General features: G+C 37.9%; 1 long non-coding RNA gene across 1 annotated transcript in view; it reads left to right on the top strand.

Moving 5' to 3' along the window:
• The first annotated feature begins 5,232 nt into the window (after positions 1–5,232).
• Positions 5,233–25,431, top strand: part of LOC140696875 (uncharacterized) — a 221,847-nt gene continuing 201,648 nt past the window's right edge. Inside the window, exon 1 of the long non-coding RNA XR_012073475.1 lies at positions 5,233–5,406. This is a non-coding gene — a long non-coding RNA (uncharacterized lncRNA). The remainder of the gene's footprint in view (positions 5,407–25,431) is intronic.

The raw sequence follows: 25,431 nt of genomic DNA, 5'->3' as shown, positions 1-25,431 counted from the left end.
GGAAGATATGGGGGAAACAGATCTCTTATACATACTGATGGAACAGCAGATCAGAATAGTCAAAGACGTACATACCATAGACCCAGCAACCGATACCAGGTGTCTTCTCTTGAGAAATTTTCACACACGTACATAAAGACAAATCCATTGGTGTTCCTTGCAGCCCTGTTTGTAAAGTGATAGAAAAGAAACAGCTTTATTTTATTAGATTTATGCACACAATGAATTAGTAGAATCTAAAAGTTTAGATGAATGAACTTGATCTACACACAGTGACATTACACCTCAAATATACGATGTAAATAAGGAATAAAATTGCACAATATCAGTTTCAGAATGATACCACTTGTGAATAATATTAAACACAAAATAATAGATTATATGATTTAGAAAGACATGTATGTGCAGAAAAAAATTTTAAGCATGTTTTGGAGTGATATTAGTTTTAAGACAGTATCTGTCTCTTGAGAGAAAGGAGACACAATGGGAGAGATGGGGCTAAAAATTTGTGTGTCCATTTTTCCCTCTTTTTTAAAAAGCTAAAGTAAATATCAGAATGGCAAAATGTGCATATAGATATCTGCTGTGTAACTTTCAGTAGTTTTTGTTTGAAATATTTCAGAATAAAATTTAAGATGTTTTAAAAGGAAGGAAAATTTCTTTCACAGTTTATTTGGCTCCTCTAAAGGCAAATAATACATAGCTTTGAATGGTGAAAGTGTGTGCTTCATTTAAATCATTTATATGCTTAGAAGGAACTATTCATATTCTTTTGAGGGACTATCCACAATGCCTTCATCAAAATGATTTGCCCTGTGCATATCACTTCTATAAGATGCTAGAAATGATAGGTAAAAAGCAGCAGTAACCGAAGTTCAAGCAAAAGGGGACAGCTTGTAAAGATGCAGCAGAAGGCAAAACTCTCTCTGACAAAGAACAATTCTTCCATTCCCTGGAAGTCCACCCAGAGATGGAGAGAACTCACTGTGTTTGTCCTGTACATTTCTTACTCAATATTGTTCTATTTTTTGTTTTGTATCAAAAATGGCAGCTTAGACAGATGGCCCACAAGTAATATTTAAGGCTCCTAACGTGAATTATCATCAGAATTATAAACTTTCAGTTCTCTAGTCATCAAATTCTGGTGTGATTAGTTTGCAAATACTGGTTTTGTAGATTTTTTTTTAAAATGCCAAGCAATGTTGTCTCAGTTCGGGAATGTTTTAAATGCAGATTCCACTATGTAATCATAGAATACAAGTCATTATTTAAAACTAATAATAGTCCTCATATTCTCCTAGACTTTCTGAGTATCAGCCACTATGCTTTAATGATATTTCTTTTCCTTACAGGACTGAATAATAATTTTGTAGCTGAGAATGTTGAAGATACTAATCAGTATTGCCCAGGACACATCACTAGCATGTAAGGTTTTATCTATTCAAATCCAGTGAGTGTTACCACATATGGCTGTATTCATTAAATTGTTAGCTTGTTTGCTGAGTGGATAGGAAGATGAGTGGAGGGTCGATGTATAGATGGACAGAGGGATGGATGAATATATACCTTCAAACCATGGCCCCTGTTACTGCACCACGTTGTTTTTCTCATAATTAGCTCCTCATTAATAAGTATACTGGTGACTTGTTATCTATCTGAAAGGCTAATTAAATTATGAAAAGTACATTTTTAATCAGATTTTAAACTGCATGAGAATCTTAGTGGGTGAACTGACACATCTATATACCTCAAACTGAAAAGGTTCCTATCAACTTATTGCTCAATTAATTCCATCTAAAACTAAACATGATTCCTACTTATTTCCCAAAGAAAGCATTTAACTCTTAGTGTGTGTATCTAGTTTTATTCCATAGGTACTTTTTCTCTTTTGATAGTCTCTGGCTAAGTGTCCTATACAGATACAGTTGCTAGATACCTTTTTTAATTGATTTATTGAAAATTAAATGAATATGTAGGTAGACATTCACTATCTCAAACATATACATTTAATGTATTTATTTATTTATTAAACAAATACATATTAAACATCAAGGTATTCTACTAGTGTATTATGCAGAGTATGGGGGAGATCCAAAAGACACCATTTTTGTACCCACAAAACTTAATGGCTAGTGATGGAAACAAACAAAAAAATTGACAAATAAGTAAAACAATTAATAATGACAAATAATGCTAAGTTCCATGAAGAAAATTAACATTGCAGAAGGATAAATAAGAAAATAAAAGGATGCTTGCTCAGATAAAGCAGTCAGGAAAAGCTTTTCTGAGGAGGTGCTCGGAGACTGATGGGACAAGTGTAGTGATTCCACCCACCCAGTAGGTAGTAAAATACTGAATCAATGTCAACAGGGAAGATGCTTAATAATCAGAGACAGAGTGTCATAGACTTATTGGTGGAGATTTTAAAGGTTGTTCTAAACTTAGAATCTGTAAGATTCCTGCCAAAATGCCATGTTCACGTCACAAGCCAGAGAGGTAAGAAGCTACAACCATTGTCTGGCAAGACCATATTCTGGAGAGAATAAAAATTCTTGTAAGTATAATTTAAAATCCTTGTAAGCTTAATTGTGAATTGAGCAACTGCAGTTAGAGAGATTAAAATATTTATACAACTAACATAAAAACCTGAAGCTAATATAATGTTGTATAGCAATTGTACTTCAATAGGGAAAAAATAAAGAAAATAGATCTTAGGGAAAAAAAACCTCAAATATAAAACAGCATATAGCGAGGCCTATGCAGGAAGCATATGAAACACAGAAGAGGAGTGGCCAAAAAAGATCCAAAAACTAAACTAAAAAAGGGACGAAATGGTCTGAAAGTGATTAAGAGCCATTCCCATAGTTTAATCTGGCTAAATGAAGAGAATCTTAAATTTAATTCTAGAACATTATGTTGCTTGCATTAATTTGTAGTGAATATATTCTAATTTTCTCCCCATAGTGTTAATTAGGTTATTTTGTTGACTTTTAGAGTCTTAAATTTAACCTGTCTGGTTTTGATGTAATAAAATAGTGGAAGACCTCCAGGTGAGATGGCAACCAGTTCTAGTAATCACTCCTTTTCCAGATTCTCATGGAAACAACCTAGGGTATAATAACATTTTAAAACGTGTACCATTATTGGTGATGGGAAGAGTGTGGCCCATACACTAGAAATTCTAGAGTTCCTTCTGGCACAGCAAGAAAGAAGAGACACTAATCCTCAACTCCATCTCCTAAAAAAATCATCACAGCATCAGTTAAGATATGATCTCTAATAAGAAAAGTGGGGACTGAGGGCAAGGGCAGGTTATGGACAGACTGAGTGGTGCTAAAATTATACCTTTCAAGACCAAAGACCAAAATATTCAAAGCATCCACACAGAACGGTTGCAGGGTTCTTCCAAAGGAGGAATGGGGAGAACCTGAATCATGGGGACTTCTGTCTGACATAGTAGGATTTTTTGGTGGGCGTAAAAAGTGCCAGGAAGAAGGATAGGTACAACCACACTTTGCAAATTGTGTGGACTTTGTAAGGCAAGTAGGAAACTAGATATGTACCTCAACTCATAGTTATTGACTAAGATAAACCCCTTGTAGGAACACTGAAACTTCTGATCCTTCTGTCCCTTTTGAAAAGTTATCATGGTGACACTCATGGGACCACACTTTCCCAGTATGGTGTCACCCTGATCAGTCTTCTTTGATTACTCTTAACTGTCTGTCCCTTCAATCTGTGTGTCCTCTCCTACAATCTCACCTGTTCTTGCTCCCCACATTCTTCTGGGTGAATAATATCCGCATGGTTTCAGTTGTTATATACAAAGAAATCTAAATGTTTTTCTGGAGCCACAGCTTGTCTACGTGCACACACACACACACACACACACACACACACACACACACAGAAACACCCTTGGATATCAATAGGTCTGATAATGAAATTCCTCAGTCTCCATCCTATTCCCACTCATCTACCTCTTGAACGTTACCTTTCATTCCAGATTATTTTAATTCCTCAAAATAGTATACACTTCAGCCTCTGGGCCTTTGAACATATTTTTTCTCACTACTTAATCCAAAGCTTCCTCTCCCTCTGTCCTCAGATGTTTGCTCATCCCTGAGTACTTAGCTGATGTACTTGGGGAGATGTTACCTCCCCCAGAAACCTTCTCTTACACCTCCCTCTGTCAAAGCAGACGCTTTGTATGCCCTCCAGCGGCAAGCAGACTACTTGCCATTATGCTCCGCTCACAATGTATTATCATTGCTTTAAATGCTGTCCCTGAGCAGGAAGGAGTTCCGAGCCTGGTGATACTGTCTGGCAGTTCACAATTGTTTCATCCATGCCCCACAAATTTCTTGCTATGTTGAAGGTTCTCAATAAGTATATGTCGGATGAATGAACAAATAAAAAACAAAAGAAAATCTCAATGAAATTCTCAAGACAAATTTTTAAAAGGACGACAGTTAAGAACAAACACTATCAATTACGGCAATAAATATAAATCAAAATTTTCCACAAAATGACTGACTGCTAGGTTAGATTAAAAACTAAATTCTAACTATACGTTGTATTATCTACACCTAAAATAAGGTAACACAGCAAAATTAAAACCAGTTGATGATCAAAAATATTTAAGATCATGAAAAATACAAAGAAAAAGGGTAAAGTGGTATTAGTATTAGGAAAAATAATAATTTACGGGGAAAAGTATTAAATGGTTTTCAAAAGGTATAATCTAGAATTAATATATAACTACATTCATATTTGCATTCCAAATTACATATTAACAAAACATTTTAAAAATGTATCAGATTACCAACCTGTTCCACTCAGGCCGCAACGAGGGTTTTCCTGCCTAGTGTGTTTGAAGCAAAGGAGACCACCGAGTTTGGTTCAAAAGCAAAAAAAAAGCTTTATTCTTTGTTCTGAGAATGGAGAGGTGCGGGCTCCAGCTTTGGAGGACGTGGTCCCAAATAGGCCGTGGACAGAGCTGCCTTACAGAGTTTTTTTGTCAGTGGGGAGGGAGCGGACTTTTGCCGGTGGGCGCAGGCGGCGCAGGCGAGCCACCCAGGGCTCCAGCTCTCGCGGTTTCAGGCGCAGGCGTGCCGCCCCAGGGCTCCAGATCTCGAGGTTTCAGGCGCAGGCGTGCCGCCCAGGGCTCCAGATCTCGCGGTTTCAGGTGCAGGGTCTCTGTACACGGCCCGCCGCCGCCACCATGTTGGTTGTAGCGCTGTGCCTAGCATGGCTATTCTGCACACGCTCCTCCAAGCTGAGGTGTCCGGTGAAGCCATTTCACACCTGGAACTCTGGTCTGAAGTGCTGGGCGCCAGGCCTCTGCAGACAACACCTTGTGAGCAAGTGAAAGTAAACGAAGCACAAAGGAAACGAGAAAAAAAGGTAAACTTGACTATATTGCCCAGATTCTATTTTTATTTCCTGAGAACTGTTAATGGGCTTTGTTGGTATCAAAACGTCTCCAGGAGCCAGACGTGGAGTCTCCATATTTCTGGGCCTCATTCCTCCCTGAAATGTAAATTCCAAGGACGATAGTGCACCTTAGGGGATGAGCTCTGGGCTGTAACTATTTGGTCTTTCTGAGGAGATGAGTGAGATACTATGAACCCTTTGAGATCAGAGCGGTACAGGAAAATGGGGTATGAGAGGACGGTTGTGTCCCAGCTCTCGGGGAAGTCCCTGTGATGCACCCTGCCCAGTAAGGAGCCTTGTTCTGGCACAGGAAAGAATTCAAGAGAGAGCCATGGTAGAGTGAAGGTAGATTTGTTTGGAGAGATGCACACTCCATAGAGTGCAGGCCATCATACAAGGCCAGAGAGGCCACAAGGCATGGGAGAGTTTAAGATAAAAGTAGATACACGTACTCCATAGACAAAGCGTGGTGTCTCAGAAGGCAAGCGAGAGTGACCAGAGGTGCGGGGTTGTTAGTTTTTATATGGGCTTGGTAACTTCATATGCTAACAACTGGGAGGATTATACCAGCTACTTTGGGGAAGGGGTGGGAATTCCCAGGAATTGGGCAACTGCCCAGTTTTTGGCCTTCTATGGCCAGCCTCAGAACTGTCATGGCACCTGTGGGTGTGCTATTTACCATACTAATATATTACAATGAGTGTATAATGACGCTTAAGGTCTACTGGAAGTCAAACATTCCATCTTTGGCCTCAAAGTCTACTGGGAGGTGAATCTTCAATTGCTGTGTCATTCCTTGGTTGTGCCCTAACTCCTTCCCTCCTGTTTCAAAAGAAATTAACTAGCCAAACAGCTGAAGATCTAAATCTCATGCAACATGAGGAAATGTAGAGGGCTAGGGCTTTTTATAAGATCACTGAGAAATTCCAGGAAATTTTATTTCTCAATTTTACCCCTTTTTCCTGAAAGAATTTTAGCCCCTGGGGAGTTTTACTAAGTGTGTGCCACGACGTCAGCCTTTCTAACCAAACCAAAATTGAACTTGTGAGGCGTCAAATCCTTTTGGCTTGTCTTAGGCAACTTTTAATCAGAGATGTGGTCAGCAGAATCCTTAGCAAAAGCCGAGATGAACCTGAAGTATTGGTCTCAGCGGAACACACCAACTCTCAGATTCAGGTGTCTAAGTGAGTTCCCCAAACCATTAGGGACTATCTTCGGAAGTCAGGTGGCTTCGTCCTTGTGTTTCTATAGTCACCTTTTCTACTTGGCCCAAGGCATTTTAGGGAAGCAAAATTTGCTGCCCCCAAATGTGTCTTTTTGGCATGAGAATTATTTCAGACTGATTATTTTTAAGAAATGGAAGACTCAGAAAGGCTTTCTTTTTACCATTCCCTTAGTTGTCTGAAGAATTTAGATAAAGGGCCTGGTCCAGGGAGAGCACTACCACCAGAGATACCTGCAAAGAATATGAACCAGGTGTGGTAAGGAGAACGCCATGGATTTGCAGGACGTTCCAAACAATTGCTTTTCCATCTCCATGTGAATTGTCTTCCTCTACTTTAAAGTCCCAAACCACTACCCCCAACATCTTCTTTTGTCTTTAGCTGAAGTTGGTATTTAAGGTGAGGGCTTCAGCTATTTTGGTGAATTATTCAGTTTTCTGGGTCTCTTCCATGTATAGTTGTTATTAAAATTTAGGTTTTTTTCTATTAAATAAATTAAAAAACACATTGATATGTGGAAAGATTTTTAGAAGGCATCATAAGTTAGCACACATATGTATATATTAGATAAATTAGGTAGGGTATATAAAACATGATAAGTTATATATGAACATATATAATTTACTGTAATGTAGAAAAATACACTTTTTTTAGAAAAATACACGTTTTTAGAAAAATACACTTTTTAATGCAGCCCTAGTTACTTATTAAAATAATCATACATATTAAGCCACAAATATAATTTTAATATATTAAGAAGATAGATGATAAATGCCACATTTTTAAGAAATAAAAGGAGACTGTGAAGTAATAACCAAAGTTTAATTAAAATAAGTTCAACTTGGAAACAATCATTATTGTAGTCCTTGAATCAAATGATAAATTAAAATTGCAAAGTGAATATTTCAAAAATAAAGGTAATGAGGAAAGTAAACATCAGAACTAGTTAAATATAACTAAAGCTCTAAGCAGAGGCAAATTCACAGCCCTAAAAGCTTTCACTGTTCGACAAAAAATAATGTAAATAAAATTTTATTTAAAGATTTTAGATATCAAAACATGTTAATAGGAATATTAAGAAAAAGTTAATAAAGATAAAAAAATAATAAACTAAAATCAGAATTGATTAATATATTTAAAAACTGATTTGTAAATAGCATAGAACAACTTTAAATGTGCAAAACAAGAAAGTTTAAAGAGAGAAATACAAAGTCAAAAGAATTTAAATGAGATGATAAAATCAAAGCCACAGAGAGGATTAATATGCTAAGTAAAACTATGACAGTAAATTTGAACATGCAGATGAAATAGAAAACCATCTAGAAAAATGTGATATGCTAAAATTTGTAAATGTAGAAAATCTGAAGAAATTAATAACCATAGAAGGCATCAAATGCATTGTCTCCTTTTTCAAAGGTACAAGCCACTGTTAATTTTATAGATGAAAATTTTCACCTTTCTTATTCTCAAAGATGAGATGATTATCATGCCTGCCTATAAAATGTTTCAGAACATATAACATTTGGAAACCTTTCTAAATGACTTGAAGCTAGCATATTACTATATCAAAGTCAGTATTAGCACAAAGAAAACTATCTTCTAAAATCATCCATGAATACACAGAAATAACAAAATAATGTCAAATTAAACACATCGCTTTTTAAAAAATCACTTCAGTACAAGAAAGTGTTAGTTTTACACTGCAATTCAATGCTAGAAAATATATTAGTATTTTTCAATATATTACAGAAGATGTAATAGAATCACTTCAAAATATGCCAAAAAGGAACTTTGACTTTGGTCCTAAAGTTTTTTAAAAGAGCAGTTTGATGGAAGAATAATAAAAATGTATATCTATCTAAATTCAGCAGTTAAAATTGTGACGAATGGTAAAAACACTAAAGACATATTTAGAAAAGTGAGGAAAAGAATAGGATGAGGCAACCACCATTATTATTTAAAATTCTTCTCAGTCTAGCCACATCAGTGACAGGCATGCACACACACAAACCCAAATAAGAAATAAGTAAAAAACACTCATACCAAGAGACATTACTATTAAAGCCTAGATCACTAAAAATAAAGAGACATAATTAGACTCAAAGTAGGTGGAGAGGGTTACAGATTACCTATAAAGTGTTTTAGTCTGATATCAAATCTCTCATGAAAATGTCACCTGCTAATAAATGTTAAAACTTTTGAAAATTGGAGAAAGAATTGTTTTTCATCTTCGGGGTTCTACCCAGCCAAACTGGCAACCAGTATGAAAGGAAAATTAAATCATTTTCTAATCCATGGTAACTTCAAAATTCAATTGTGTATATCCATTTAGAGAGGAAAAGCAACAAACTATAAAACTGGATATGAGAAAGAACTGAACTAACTTTTGCACCAGGTCTAGAAAACAATTCACATATGATAAGAATATCAGATAGAGTTTAAGAATAATGATGTTGAAAAGAGTAAGATAATTATGGAGCTGGATGGTGTTAGACATAATCAGTTAGAAACTCTGGGAAAGCATTTAAAGAAAATGGAATGAAAGACTCACAGCCCAAATATGAAGCAAAATGAAAAAGATTTGTTTGAACAATTGGAATAATGTAAGAAAAGCCTATCAAGCGTGGCTCTAGGAGCATTCTGTTTTGAATGCTAGAGCCTATTATCCAACCCACAAGAAAGGAAGTGCCACAGAAGCATACATGTAAACAATGCTTACAAAACCACATGATGTCAGGGCTGATTGGCAACTTCTGGTATTGATACATAGAAAAGGTAAAGAAATCTTAATTCTGGTTATAAATAGAATGCAAATACCATTGATCTTGACAATGGAAAATTAAGAGTCAGGTTGATAAAATGTTAAAGATAGAAGAGGAAAGAAAAATGGGAGAATTTAGCGTGCTAATAGTCCCTTTTTTCAAAATGGGGAGCTAATAAACAGTCTAAAATTGATGAAATAATATTTGATATTATATAAAACAAACATGTTATATATATTATCTATGTAGTATATAATAAATAAATGTTTTATTATATTATTTATTTTTTTAAATAACAAATTTAAAATAGAATCTCAAAGAGTGAGGAGAAAAGGAGAGATAAGTAAGCTCAATCTTCATTTATCATGTCTAGAAGCACTAGCTGATACCTCAATTTAATAAACCAAGAACTAATAATTAAAGCTTATTATTTAGAGCCATTAAAGATTTTACATGTAAGTGGTTAAAACTGTCTGGGGGAATAGAACTGAGGATATAGGAAAACAGATGAGGAGACTGGCTTATTAAATAGCCTGTACTGTTTTTGTAAACTACATTCATGTGTTATTCTGATAATTTTTTAGGGATTCCTGGATCAGATAGATATCAAGTGAAAATTTCAGTGCATGTCTACACACTTCTATTGTACCCAAGTTAGAGGGACTAAATAAATACACAGAGCCCCTTATAACAGTGGGTAGCCACGCATTATGTCACCTCCAGCATTCAAAAGGTTCATGTGAATAAAGAGTTAAAAATGATCTTACAGTTACAGGTTTGCAATCACTAGGGAAATTATAGAACAGCAACTGAGTAACTCTAAGATCAGTGCTGATGCAAACAGTGTAGTAGGCACTTGTGTAATGCTAGTATCTAATTGTTTTGCTGGAATTAAAATGTGACAAAGATACAGGAGGCTGGAGAAATAAGTGCAGAATAAAGAAGTTTAATAATTGGTTGAACACTGTAGTATACAGTGGTGGGGGGGAAAACCCAACAACCCCTAAAAATTTATTTTCTTTTCTTGCTTAAGAACAGGTCATGTCAGATAAACAAAGGCTCAAATCAATGCCCATGTGACCGACTCACAGAAGGAATGAACATGAATTACAGTCTCTCATCTCCAGCTTTTAGTGACACCTCCATATGGTTTATCCTTCAGTGAGACCATGGAGTTCTGTTAACGAGCTTGCAAGAGTTGGCTGGTTAGTTGGCAAGAGTTACCTGCCATTAGCTGTTTAGAGTTTTGTAAATCAAATTACAGTTTCTGAGAGACCCCTCCCCCTTCACCCCAAAACGTGAGTGAATCATTCTCTCATTAGTGGCCTGCTTTCAGCAATTTGTAATTACAGATTGTGTGTCTCTGTTAATCGCTTGACAAATGATACTTCTTTGCCAACAGGTTTACTGAACTTAGTTTATTTTGAAATCATGTCAAACGAATCTGATGTAAAAGTTTGATTTTGATTGCTTACTTCAGTCTTCCAGATATGTAACCCAGATTTTAACTTTCCTTTCCTTCTCCAAAACGAATCCAATATAACTTGCATTTCACAAATAATTTCACTCTAGGAATATAGTCTTTGAGGTATACTTAGATGCACATTACTGTACGCTAGTACATGTCAGTGTTTTCCTGGCTAAGAGAGCATTTGACAAAATTCTGTCCATAAATTACTTATTGTGCTTTCAGCTTCATAATTTATATCTTTCTTTAATTCTGTGCCCCTCCCCCTACACACAAGAGTTGGGGGTCGGGGGGGGTGGTGTAGTAAAGAATATAGTGTGCTACAAAAAATGTCTTTTAGTAAGCCTGGCAGCACCCTCAATTTTACCAGGCAGGCCTTCATTTCAAACAAAAGACCGGAAATTATGGCTGTCTGAAAATCTAAGAACAAGAGCAATAGAATGTATGCTCCAGCTTTATAAATAAAAAAAGCACTGTATAGTACATAAGCAACTACACTCAGGAAGCTCTGGTCTCTTTGCTACACCGAAGTCTATGCAACATCGTATGATTTCAGTACCTAATTTGCCTCCCTACCCCACCCATATATGGTAGCTGCTTGGATGCTGAAACAGTGAGTCTAAATTAAGCACAAGCACTAACTTTGCAAAGAATCCACCAAGGTTCTAGTATGTATTTTAGCAGACAAGTAGACATATACTTAATCCCTTTCATCTTAGTCCAGGTTGTCAGCCTTAGAAGATCCCCCACCTTTCTGCTTTTTATTCTGTTTGTACTGTTTATCTCAGAACATTAAGGCCCCCATCCTTCCAATGACAAAATCCCCTAGGACATTATCATTGTGAAGAAGAAAGTAAAAGACTGCCTTTTGTTCCTGAGCATTCTATTTGCAATTCAGATTGAACAGGAAAGCTGCTAATATCAAAAGGACAGAAGGCCAAGGTACTAGGCACCTGGAAGTGTGGGATGGCATCCTTTTTTCCACGTAAGTTATGAGATGCAGTTTAGAACTGTCTTCACTTAAACTTGCCCCAAATAAAGCACAAACTTGTAAGATATCAGAAGAACATTCTATAGAAGTAGTTATTTAAAGACTAAAACTTCAATTTCTTAAAATTAATCTGATATCTGACAGTCATTGAGTCATAATAGAGAAAGAGGTTCCTCGTCTCAGTGTGCTGTGTTAGAAAATAGCTGATTGCTCGACAAAGTACAAGGTAGGAGGGCATAAAAAAAGAATGAGTGACTCTTCTGAAAAGGAGAATTAATCTAGACTACATGTTGCAAGCCTACATTAATAAAATAACATTGTTTTAGTTTTTATCCATTGGTCAGACTTTTCCATACTCATATGTGAAATGGCAGAAATTGCCAGGTATGACAAACACACAGGTCCAGAGTCTCTATATGTTTTCAGAAATTGACTGTAATAAACTGTACCAGAAAGGTTCAAAATACTGCATTTCCCAAAGTTGGACTATCTTAATAGCATACTTCTTAGTGAACTGGCCCAAAGGAATCTTTCTTTTTATTTAAAAACCGAGTTGAATAAACATTTTTAAAATACTTGTCTGTAGTTCACCTATAAGGCATTTAATGCTGTTTCTAATTGTCGTCTTTGGAATGGTTCCATTTAAGCTTTTTGGATTTTTATTAGACTAAATTAATCACATCATTCTCAGACTGTTGCTGGATTGCTAGGTACAAAATTTATCCTATTCCTTTTCTTCATTTGTTTATATTCAAACCTCTAGAGGAAATTTGTAGATAATACAAATAAGGGGCTATCTCAGGGAGAAAGGGAGATTTACAGAATAAATCAAAGAACATTTGATCTTAATGGCCGGAAGTTACATAGGCAAGTGATAACATTTCATCTGATTTCCAGGCTGACATAATTAGGGGAAAAAAATAGATAACTGTCTCTGATGTTTCTTGATTCAGGTCTCTGTTTAGTTACCACCTCTTCTGAGAGGGATTTCCTGATTCTGTTATCTGAAAAGAGGTCTCCTTCCCTCCTTCCCTTGGTTATTCTTTGTCCTTTTAATCTGCTTTTACTTTTTAGTTCTTAGCACTACCTGACATTGTTATTTACTTGTTTATTATTTGTCTCTTCACTTGGACTTAAGCTTGATGAGGGCAGAGACCGTGGTCCTTTGTGGATCATAACTGGGTCATTAGGGCCCCAAAATAGCATGTAACACAAAGCAGAAACTCAACATATATTTGTTGAATGAGGGGATGTGTGTCGTCCATTTGGGTATGTATAATCAGTGCACATCATTTTCTGTAGTCATATATAAGTTTATAAAATATTTGTCCTGAGATTCATTTTTCTGTTTGGACACCTGGATTTGCTACTGGATGGATATAAATGTAGAGGGAGAATGAAGGAATGATTGAACACACCATCGTCTTTATGAACCCCACAGAAGAAAGTTATTTTAGGATTTGATATAAGGAATATTCTCCTGAGGAACTGATTTGCTTTTGTTTAATTGATTAATTGATCAAGTTTACATTTTTAATTGGCTGCTGAAAAACAGTGTAATGTGTGTAGGGTTTTAGTACATGCATTTTTCATTAGCCTAATTAAGAACTCCATTTTATGATCTCAACTGTTTATTTCCTGTTACCTTCTCTTATTTCCTATTTTTGTTTCCTTGCTGTGTTAGGTATTCAGGTTGTCAGAACGATGGCCAAAAGTACTAGCTCTTGGACCAGCTGGCTGCAGCCAATCCCCAGTTCTCTCTTCACCAGGCTGACCTTGGGCAAGTTAGTTAACATCTGTGCACCTCCGTTTCCTCACTTACGAAATAGGGATAATATTAGTACCTACATGACAAGCTCACTCATCCACCACGCTCTTACAAGGATTAACTGAGTTAAAACACGTGAAGCACTTGGAACACGGCCTGGCATAAGTTAGAGGCTCGATGATGTTAGCTATTATTTCTATCTAGCACTTTAAATCCTTTCTGAAACAAAGTGAGGCAAAATAAATTTTTAAAACACTAAACACCTCTGACGAGCGAGGCACTTTATTAAGTGCTGAGAAGACAGAGATGAATAAAGTAAACACATAAAGACATTTTGCATGTGGTATGGGAACACAGAGGGAGACATGGCTATAAACTGGGGTGTCACAGAAAAGGTGGCCCCTGGACTGAAGAATGAGGGGAAGGGTTGGGAGAGGAAACAGCCGCACACTCAAGGGCAGGAAGGAGCGTGGCTGTTTCTGAAAAGTTAGAATGTGCGTGGAAAGTAAGAAGGTTGGAGATGGGGCTGACGCGGCAGGTCTGGACCAGATAGCAAAGCAATTGCTAAATTTCAGTTCCTGCAGATTCAGATAGTCTTCCCCTCTTTCTGCATTGAGAAGAAACTTCTATCATTCACTTCCTTTCCTCAAAGCCAGAGGCCAACCCCGTTAGGAAGGTAGCTTCTGTGATTTAGTCTGACTTGTGCCCAGGGTATTTGAGAAACCTCTCCCTTAAAATAGATTTGTGGCATAGCTGATGCTCCTGATAACTGCAAGAGGTGCCATTTCAGTAGGAGGTTAGAGCCTTAACGCTTAGCTCTGTGAGTGTGCGTTCATTTCACCCTCCTGCTTCTCACTCCGCTCTCTCATCCATTGCCTCCAGAAGCAACCCAGGTGTTTCTTAAACTCTTTTAATCATCTTCCGTAGTAATTTATTCCATATGTTTATTGCTCGGTGTGTGAAATAATTTCATCAAGTTCCTTTTTTTTTCCCCTTTGTCGCTGCATTCAAATTAGACAGCAGTAGAATCCCCATCTATGAGTAACACTTTTAAAAACACCAACTCCGTGCTGAGGGAAGCCAAGGGATGTTGTAGCACATGAACAGAACAAGGAGAAAAGAACAACAAGCAATTGGGACTTGATGACATTAGCTGAAGAGGAAAAGAGACTTTCAGGAATACCTAGCAGGGGTTGGAGAAGTAGCTCGCTAAAGTTCCTACTCTATTTTGCATTTCCCCAGGGTGTCAATTTTATGAAACAAAGTGACGGGATGATTTCTATCACTTGAGAAGCTGTGTTAAAAAAATTTGATGCACTGGCAACAGCAAAAATTGTTATGGTAGGAATCAAATTGGTGCTTCCTTGCTGGAAATGAACGAAGCACTAGTGCCTGTCAGTTTATTTCTGAGCTCTGCTTTTCAAATTTTAATTTGAGAGGGTGGGAGGAGGTTTAATGGAAATCTGAATTGCTGTTAGAAGAGGACTATATTTTAAACTTCGATTTCATAGTTGTCTCTATGTTCAGAAGAAAATTATTCTTTATACTGAGAAGTGAAAGCACTGTCAGTTCTAAATCTATTAATGAGGGGGGAAGGTGAGGGGAAAGAAAAGGAGTGCAGTGTATACAAAATAAATGGATTCTATAATTAGTAAATAAAACAGTTATTCCTAAATCTATGTACTGCCTATACTATATTATAGTATAAACAATCTTAAATGATTTACCTTTTAAAATGAACAAAATTTTGCTTTTTAATCAGCTTCTGCTGATACAACATTCTCACAGCGAGGCTGAAATTTACTAACAAACGTTTCACTCTTAACCCTTTTTTTTTTTTTTATTCTTTCACCTCCTTGGTTAGATTTATTCCCAGATATTTTATTACTTTGGGTGCTATTTTAAAGGGGATTGTTTCTTTACTTTCTTTTTCTGTTGATTTATCGTTAGTGTAAAGAAATGCAACTGATTTTTGAACATTAATTTTGTAACCTGCTACCTTGCTGAATTCTTCAATCAGCTCTAGTAGCTTTTGTGTGGACCTTTTAGGGTTTTCTATATATAGTAACATGTCATCAGCATATAATGACACTTTTACCTCTTCTTTTTCAATTTGGATCCCTTTTCTTTCTTTCTCTTGCCTGATTGCTGTGGCTAGGACTTCCAGGACTATGTTGAATAGGAGTGGTGATAGTGGGCATCCTTGTCTTGTCCCAGATTTTAGTGGGAAGCTTTTGAGTTTTTCACCGTTGAGAACTATGCTGGCTGTAGGTTTGTCATATATAGATAGCTTTTATTATGTTGAGATATGTTCCCTCTATACCCACTTTGGCGAGAGTTTTTATCATAAATGGGTGTTGAATTTTATCAAATGCTTTTTCTGCATCAATTGAGATGATCATGTGGTTCTTGTCCTTTCTCTTGTTGATGTGATGTATTACATTGATTGATTTGCGTATGTTGAACCAGCCTTGTGTCTCTGGGATGAACCCCACTTGGTCATGATGTATAATCTTTTTTATGTGTTGTTGGATTCTATTTGCTAAAATTTTGGTGAGGATTTTGGCGTCTATGTTCATCAGTGATATTGGCCTATAATTCTCTTTTTTTGTAGTGTCTTTGCCTAATTTTGGTATCAGGGTGATGGTGGCTTCATAGAATGAATTTGGGAGTATTCCCTCCCTTTCAATCGTCTGGAAGAGTTTGAGAAGGACTGGTATGAATTCTTTGTATGTTTGGTAGAATTCCCCGGTGAAGCCGTCCAGTCCTGGACTTTTATTTGTAGGGAGGTTTTTAATTGCTATTTCTATTTCCTTTCTAGTGATCGGATTGTTCAAGTGTTCAGTTTCTTCTTGATTCAGTTTTGGTGGACAGTATGTTTCCAGAAACTTGTCCATGTCCTCTAGGTTATCCAGTTTGGTTCCATATAGTTTTTCATAATATTCTCGTATGATATTCTGTATTTCTATTTTGTTTGTTGTAATTTCTCCATTTTCCTTTCTTATTTTGCTAATTTGTGCTCTCTCTTTTTTCTTCTTTGTGAGTTTGGCCAGAGGTTTGTCAATTATATTTACTTTTTCAAAAAACCAGCTTTTGGTTTGGTTGATTTTTTTCTATGGTCTTGTTAATCTCTATTGTATTTAATTCCTCTCTGATCTTTATTATTTCCTTCCTTCTGCTGCTTTTTGGGGCTTTTTGTTCTTCTTTTTCTAATTGATTCAGGTGGTGGGTTAACTTGTTTATTTGAGATTGTTCTTCTTTTTTGAGGAAGGCCTGTATCGCTATAAACTTCCCTCTTAGCACTGCCTTTGCTGTGTCCCATAGGTTTTGAGTGGTTGTGCTTTCATTATCATTTGTCTCAAGGTATTTTTTAATTTCAGCTTTGATTTCCTCATTGATCCATTGTTTTTTCAATAACATATTGTTTAATCTCCATGCTTTTCTTTTTTTCTCCTTTGTTTCTCTGTTGTTGATTTCCAGTTTCATGGCATTGTGGTCAGTAAAGATGCTTGAGATAATTTCTGTCTTCTTAAATTTGTTGAGGTTTCTTTTGTGTCCAAGTACATGATCGATCCTGGAAAATGTTCCATGTGCACTTGAAAAGAATGTATATTCTATTTTTTGGGGGTGTAATGCTCTGAAAATATCCACCAAATCTAGTTTTTCTATTGTAGTATTTAATTTCTCTGTTGCCTTGTTTATTTTCTGTCTGGAAGATTTGTCTAGTGATGTTAATGCAGTGTTAAAATCTCCAACTATGATTGTATTCCCATCAATATCGCCCTTTATCTCTGTTAGTAATTCTTGTATGTACTTAGGTGCTCCTGTATTGGGTGCATATATATTAACGAGTGTAATGTCTTCATCTTGTATCACTCCTTTAATCATTATAAAATGTCCCTCTTTATCTTTCTTTATGGCCTTTGTTTTAAAGTCTATTTTGTCTGAAATCAGTACTGCAACACCTGCTTTTTTGGCTTTTCCATTTGCATGGAATATCCTTTTCCATCCTTTCACTCTCAATCTATATGTGTCCTTCTCCCTAAAGTGGGTCTCTTCTATGCAGCATATTGAATGTTCTTGCTTTATTATCCAGTCTGCCACCCTATGTCTTTTGACTGAAGCATTTAGTCCATTAACATTTACAGTAATTAATGATAGATGTGTGTTTATTGCCATTTTGAACTTATCTTTGCAGTTGAATTGGTATATCCTCTTTGTTCCTTTCTTCTTCCTTTTGTGGTTTGGTAATTTTCCTTTGTATTATCATGGATTTTATTTAATTTTTGTGACTCCCTTGTAAATTTTTGACTTGTGGTTACCCTTTTTTGTAAATCTATTAACCTATACCTGTTTTTATTAAACTGATAATAACATGATCTCAAACCCATCCTACTGTTAAAAAAATTTAAAAAAGAAAGAAAAAAAATTCTATATTTCCCTGCCTCCCTCTCCCACTCTCAGTGATTTGTATGTCTTCTTTTATAATTTCGTGTTTTCTTTATTTGTAATTCATGAGTTATCACCTTTCCAGTTGTGAGTTTCTCATTTCTGTAGCATCCTGCTGCTTTTCTATTTAGAATAGCCCTTTCAGTATTTCTTTTAGCATGGGTTTAGTGTTGCCAAACTCCTGCAGCTTTTTTTTTGTCTGTGAAACTCTTTATTTCTCCTTCTATCCTAAAGGATAGCCTTGCTGGATAAAGTATCCTAGGCTGCATCTTTTTTTCATTCAGGGCTTTGAATATATCTTGCCACTCCCTTCTGGCCTGTAGTGTTTGTGTAGAGAAATCAGCTGAGAGCCTTATGGGGGTTCCCTTGTGATTCACTCTTTGCTTTTCTCTTGCTGCCTTTAGAATCATTTCTTTATCCTTGACTCTGGCCATCTTGATTATGATATGTCTTGGTGTAGGTCTATTTGGATTCTTCCTGTTTGGGACCCTCTGAGCTTCCTGTACTTGGATATCTGATTCCTTCTTTAAGTTTGGGAAGTTTTCAGTCATGATTTCTTCGAAAACCTTTTCAATCCCCTTTGATCCTTCTTCCCCTTCTGGGACCCCTATTATGCAAAGATTGGGACGCTTTATATTATCCCATAGGTCCCTTATGCTATTATCATTATTTTTTATTTGCTTATCTTGTAGTTCTTCTGAATGGGTGCTTTCTATTGCCCTGTCTTCTAGATCACTAATTCGTTCCTCTGCATTAACTAGTCGGCTTTGCACAGCTATTAGATCATTCCTCATCTCTGTCAATGAGTTTACCCATTCTGCTTGGCTCTTCTTTATAGCTTCAATTTCATTTTTGACATATTTTATCTCTCTAAGCACTATCTCTTTTAATTCCTTCAGCAATTTGATCACTCCTTTTTTGAAATCTTGATCTAGTAGGCTATCAATGTCTATTTCATTGATCTTTCTTTCAGGGGATTCCTCTTGTTCTTTTAATTGGGAAAGGTTTCTCTGCTTCTTCATCTTGCTCATACCTCTCTGGCACTGTGGTTTATGGAGTATCAGTTGTCTATTTTGGATCTTAAGGATTTTATCTATCTAATGCCTATTTATGAATAGAACTTAGGAGAAAAAAAAAGAAATAATAAGAGAGAGAGATTTTTAAAAGAAGGGAGAAAGAGGGTTTGAAAACAGTGTATAACGAATAATAGAAGAGCGAGTTGAAGCAGAGTATTAATTGGGTTGAGACGTCCTTTTAAAACCTCTAAAAAAAAAGAAAAAGAAAAAAAAGGGGTGGGGAGATGAATAGATGTATTTGAAGCCTGTGTCTAATCACTAACAGGACATCAAAACCCAAGAGAAATAGAAATGAATTAAGAAGTAAAAATTAAGAGAGTAATTGAAAATAGAACAGGTAAAAACAGATTTAAGAACAAAACAAAAACAAGAACAAAAAACAAAACAAAACAAAAAAGGGGTTGTCGGTGTTCTCCTGGAGTCTGTGTGCTTTTAATGTGAAGTCCTTCTGTCTTCGTCCTGTTTTGGAAGCTCAGCTTGTTTTCAGAGGCCCTCTGTTGGCGCCCTCTTCTGTGCTGCTCCCAGCACCTGTCGGCAAGCAGATCGCGCCTCCTCCTAACACGGGGTCAGATGCAGCTCCCCTCTGCTGCGGGCGGGCGGGTCACTGCCCCTCCGGATGCCGCAGTCAGATGTTGAAGACTGGCCAGGCAGGAGGGCGGGTCGTGCCCCCTCCCAGCACCTCGGTCAGGGGCTGTGTTCCTGCCCGACAGGCGGTGGGCCGCTCTCCCTCTGCCTGCGCCGCGGGTAGCTCCGCTGCTCTGTGCGGCTGCGCGCTCCGCCCTGGCCGCGCTCAGCTCTGGCCGCGCTCCGTGGGTGGGCTAGGGGAAGACCGAGGGGCAGCCTCGTCCCTGCTCCGAGCCAAGACTCAGCCCCTTGTTTATCTTTGTTGGGCAAGTTCTCTGAGGGACCAGGATGGACGGATCCCACCTGCCCCGGGCTGTAGGCCCGTCTCAGTCTGGCCCTTGAGGCTGCTGAGCCCTTCGGTGCGGATGCAGGTTTCGCCCCTGCCCCCGCCTAGGTGCTAAGCGCAGGAGAATATGGCGACTGTGCCTGGGCCCTGCCTCTCTTCCCCTGAAAAGTTTCCGCGGGTTTTCAGAGATGGGGGTATGCGTCCTTCCCCCGAGAGCACATCAACCTTGCTGCTTTATGGAGGGCCCAGGTTGTTCTGTCCTGTACACCCACAGCCACAGCGCCCAGCCCCTTGCAGTCCCCCGGAGCTGCCTCCGTGCAGCCGCCCCCGTCCTCCGCCCGGCTTGTGCAGCCTGGCCCTGCCCGCTGCTGCCGGCCCGCGTCTCAGGCTGGGTGTCGGGGGGACGCTCTGTGCCCGTTTAACTTAGTTCTGTCAGACAAGGGCTGCTCTGTACAGATCCGAGCCTCGGAGGCGCCCCCTCCATCCCGCTGGCCTCTCAGTTGGAGAGGGGAGACCCAGCGAGCGAGCGGCAGTCCTCCTTTGCCGCTCCCTCCCCGCGGGACCCGTCCCGCGCTGCTTTGCCTTTTGTTCTTTCTTTTTTCCTTTTCTCCTACCAGATTTTTGGCGTCTTTATCTTTTGAAGAGGGCGATGTTCTGTCGGAGTTCCACAGGTGCTCTGGTTGGCTGAGTGAGTCTGTAGATGTGGATCTTGGTGTATTTGTGGGAGAGGGTGACTTACAAGCGTCCTTCTACTCCGCCATCTTGCCTCTTCTCCTCTTAACCCTTTTGTTAAGGAAACACTTGCTAAAATAAATTGCCATTGTCATTTTTATCTACTGCTCTCCCTACCAGGGAGAGAGGGTACCCATGCAACAGAGATGATGGCAACCCCTGGATTCTTTTTATGCATGTAAGATTAAAAGATTGCTCAGATGCCAGTTGGAAATCTCACAAAGCGTATATACTAAGGGTTGATGATTGAAAATTATAATCAATATGAAAAACAGTTATTATTGGTTTGTTGAGCATTAGCAGTGAGGCACCATGTTCAGCACTACATATTCATTATCTTGTTAAACTCTTTCAATACCTCTGTGATGCCATTTTAATTATTGTCCCCATTTTACAGATAAGAAAACTAAGGTACAAAGTAAAATAGCTAATAAGTGGCAAAACTGGCATTCCATCCCAAGTCCATCTGCATCTGGAGCTTAAACTTACAGTTATTTTAAGTTGTGCTTAAATGTATAATATAATAATATAATTTCATAGATGATTCTCATTATACAAATAATTGAATCTGGCTCATAACTTTCTTACAATGTTCCTTTGAGGCTGAAATTTTCTATACTTGGTGTCCATCCAAGTGTGTGGTGGCAGGAGGCAAAGAAAATACAGCAAGTTCTGGTGGAAGCAGGAACAGATTTTAGGATTCTGTTTGGATGTTGAGACAGGCTGGAGCCTGGACCGGAATCCAAAGCCTGTTGAAACACAGTTGTCTCTTTATAACAGCATGGAGTAAGAATTTCCATAGAAACTTAACTCAAGCACAAAACTTGACCTGGAACTAGCTAACAAATAAATAGACACAGTTTATGCTTATCTTTCGGTTCGTGTTGACATTTAGAAGATAGACTCAGTTGTGTTGGTTTTCTCCATCCTGTGAGTAGTAGGCTTGAGCTCTCCAATCCTAGAGAGAGAGCAAGCACTGTTACTCTTTCTTACGTAACTACTGATGGACCCTTGCTCTGTGTTCCACTCCCAGATTAGAGGAAGGTCATAGTGTTCTAGTCAGTGCCAGGGTCTACACTGAGAAGTGGCATCATGTGTGCTCCCTGCAAAAACAAGAGGGTTGTTTCCCTCTTGTTTCTCTTCTCCTTAACCTGTGGTACCCTACCCTGACCTTCATGTTAGCCGTGAGCTGTTCATATACTTTTGTCCATAGCCTGGCCTACGTGAGGCTGGAACACTCATGTAGCAGAGTGATGGAGGGGCCCCTGTGTTCAGGTCTTTTTAAAAAGATTAAAGAGACAAACAAACTTTCAGGTTCTCACGTTTCCTGCTCTAAAGAGTTACTTTGAAGGTACCGTGCTCTAACCTCAGCAGTGCCTACTTTTTTGCTGAATCACTCTCTTGTCATTGCTGTTCCTTGTGCATGGTTCTACTACTTCACTTATCAACCTATATTGTGTTCTTTTGTTTCCAAGTCAGTCTCCTCTACCCAACGTTGATGTTTCTTAATCATGACTTGTTCAACTTACACCTCAAACACACAGCAGAAGGAAGGTACTTGTTAAATGTTGTCCAACAAACCAGGGCACTCAACCAATGAAAACATTCTTTCATTAAACACCCTAACATTTCCTTAAACATATTCCACCAAAAAATAAAATAACTCATTTCCTCAGATGCTCAACTCAGAAACTTGTAACTAAAATGCTATAAATATGTGCACGTATATATTTGCAATATTTATTAGAAGTGAAAAATACAGTTCACAATTTTGAATTAATTGGACAGTCTTCATCTTTAAGCAAAATGTTTATTGATCATCTACTATGTACAAGCTCCTACTTAGGGATTGACCAGCAAAGTTGGACAAGGATCCCAGCCTTCAGAAAACTTATATTTTGGTAAGGGAGATAGACAATAAAAATAAAAATAAGAAATAACTCAATTAGATTGTATGCAAGGTGGTAAGTGCTATAGCAAAAAGTAAAGATGGATAATTAGGACAGCCAGGAAAGGGGGTGTGAGCAAGACCAGTATGAAGCAGGATGGTCAAAGTAAGCCTCACAAATGAAGATGAGGGACTTAACCAAGCGCATATCTAAGGAATGAGCAGTCCAGACAGAGGGATGACTTCAGGTGGAATAGTGTCAATAAAGTTTCAATGCTCATATTGCTATGTGAGCTAAGGGAGGGCATCTGGACAGTAGGACAGAGAAGTGAGAGGAAAAAGATCAGTTAGAATTTGGAGGGCAATTGAAAGATTTCACTTTTTAACCTGAGGGTCATGAGGAACCACCAGAATGTCTATGTGATGTGATGTGAGCTACTTTAAAAAAAATTAACTCTATATGCTGTGTTGAGAGCAGACAGATGGAGACAGGGGAAAGCAAGGAAAATGGTCAAGAGAGCAAAAGATGTTGGCTTGATGGTGAGGGTGGTGTCAGTGGAGGTGATAAAAGTGGTGAGAGTCTGGGTACAATTCAGAAGTTTCATTCTTTGTACAGTATGAACAACTCTATCTCCTATTATAACACCAAGGATTATCAGCTCTTACTTAGAACTCATGACAAAAAGAAAACATGAGTAACATAGGAGATGTTCCTTTAATAGATAGCTATTTATTGTGTAGGAACCTAAAACTACATCCTCAGAGAAAATAGCTTTAAGATTCAGGGGGAAAAAAACTATATATATATAGATACACACACACACACACACATATACGTGTGTGTATCTATCTATCTATATATATAAATATATATATAAAACACACACATATACACACACATTTGTATGTATACCACATACATGTGCACACATGTTTACATGTATATATGCATACATCTTTGTGCACATATATACATATACACATGCATATATGTACATTGACAGGTAGAAATAGTTGAAATATCCACACAGAAAAATGACTTTATTACTATTTGGGTTTTGTGAGTGCTTTTTGGTTAAGTTGATGAAACAAAAGCACCGATCCCCTGAGCACTGACAGGGTGATTTCATGACAATGTGTATTGCCTCACCCAGGAAGAACCCAGAGCTTATTCCTGAGTATCTAAGCACAGGACAGAGCAGCTTTAATAGGAGAAAGGCAAACAGACTTGGAGGAAAGCTAGCCAGGGAGAAGCACAAGAGTTGGCACTGCCTGGCACAGCACTACATCCAGGAGTGTTGGCCAGGCTTGATAGCTGGGGTGGGAGGTGGATGGAAGATACACCTCTTCTACCTGCCAGCTTGATGTCAAATCGCCTGTAGAGGCACATGGGCTGGGACAGGCTATCAGAATTTGATTTACTTCAAAAAATTCCTTGGCTGGAGAGACCTGAGTTAACCTCCATGGTGAAAGCTGCACTCTGAGACCAGGGAGAAATTGAGTGTTTGACAAATTTGTGGTAGTTTGAGTATTAAAATCCTTAGTCATAGATAATAATGCAAAGCTCCTTGGAGGGCAAAATGAAAAGCTATCAGAATAATATTTGCTTTCATCTGCTCAGATATAATGTGGAAAGCACCCGCTTGTTTGTGGTTTCTTCCTGGGGAGCATTCTGAATCCCATCTATTTCAGTTCCAGGGAGAGCACAGTAGAGCAGTGCTGAGGTAGAGAAAAAAAGCCCAAATTTCTCTTGTCTGATTTAAAAACTATATACCCCACAGTGAGCTTCTCTGTTTGTTAAAATCTCTAATTGGTGTTTTCTCAACTTGCTGCTTGGCTGGTTTCTTTTTATTGATTTCATTTTGGGTTTGTAAGGCTGTATTTGGAGCCCTTTCCAGAGTTTGTTTGGAAGCTCATTTTTAATTTTAATGAAAATGCATTTTTAAAAATGTATATTACACCACCCTGCCGATTTTGCTCAAATAAACCTGCTACTGTTTTCAGTGATTTCCAACCATTTTAGTGCCCTTAGTCTCACTCGCTAAAGGGACCCCTGTGCTATTCCTGGCAAAGTAACAAAATCAAGTAGAAAAATGAATGTTCTTCACTGCTTTTGAAGGCTCTTATACAACAAAGGGAAAAAGATTCATTCAGGAGACTGCCTTGGGGAATAATACATAAGGATTCAAAAAGGAAAGAGTTTCCCCTGTCATTTCAGTTCTAACCAACTTTTGTTTCTCAAACAGAACTCTCATTATTCTGAAAAACCTCAATCCAAAACCATCAGAGAAGGAAGAAATTAAAAAGTCAGTGATCAATATTACATTTAGACTAAAAAAATAATGTACCCATATTTCAATAAATTTGGTGACTACAAAATATTCAAAATACCACATCCCATATTTATTGTTTATTGAGACTCAGGGGGAGAGTTTAAACCCAGTGAGATAGAATCTAATGACAGCTTGATTCAGATAGCAGCACGAAGAGTCCATTTTCAAAGCATAACCAACAGCTCCAGGATTTACCCCTAATTCTGCCATTTTCTTGACCTCAGTGTTACCCTGTCAAAGGAATCTCCATTGTGTCAGGTGTCCAAGGAGAACACTATGGAATCAGCTTCAACTCTTCTATCTCTTCCTTGTGTCAAGTGGTCCTTAGCCTTGGACGTTCTATTTGAAATACCTCTGAGATCTAACCTCATTTCTGCCATCACCTTCTTAGATCA

This window comes from Vicugna pacos, chromosome 6 (genome assembly GCF_048564905.1).
Source record: "Vicugna pacos chromosome 6, VicPac4, whole genome shotgun sequence".
NCBI classification, from domain to species: domain Eukaryota; kingdom Metazoa; phylum Chordata; class Mammalia; order Artiodactyla; family Camelidae; genus Vicugna; species Vicugna pacos.
Note: the sequence above shows the minus strand (reverse complement) of the source record. Positions and strands in the feature narration are given on the sequence as shown.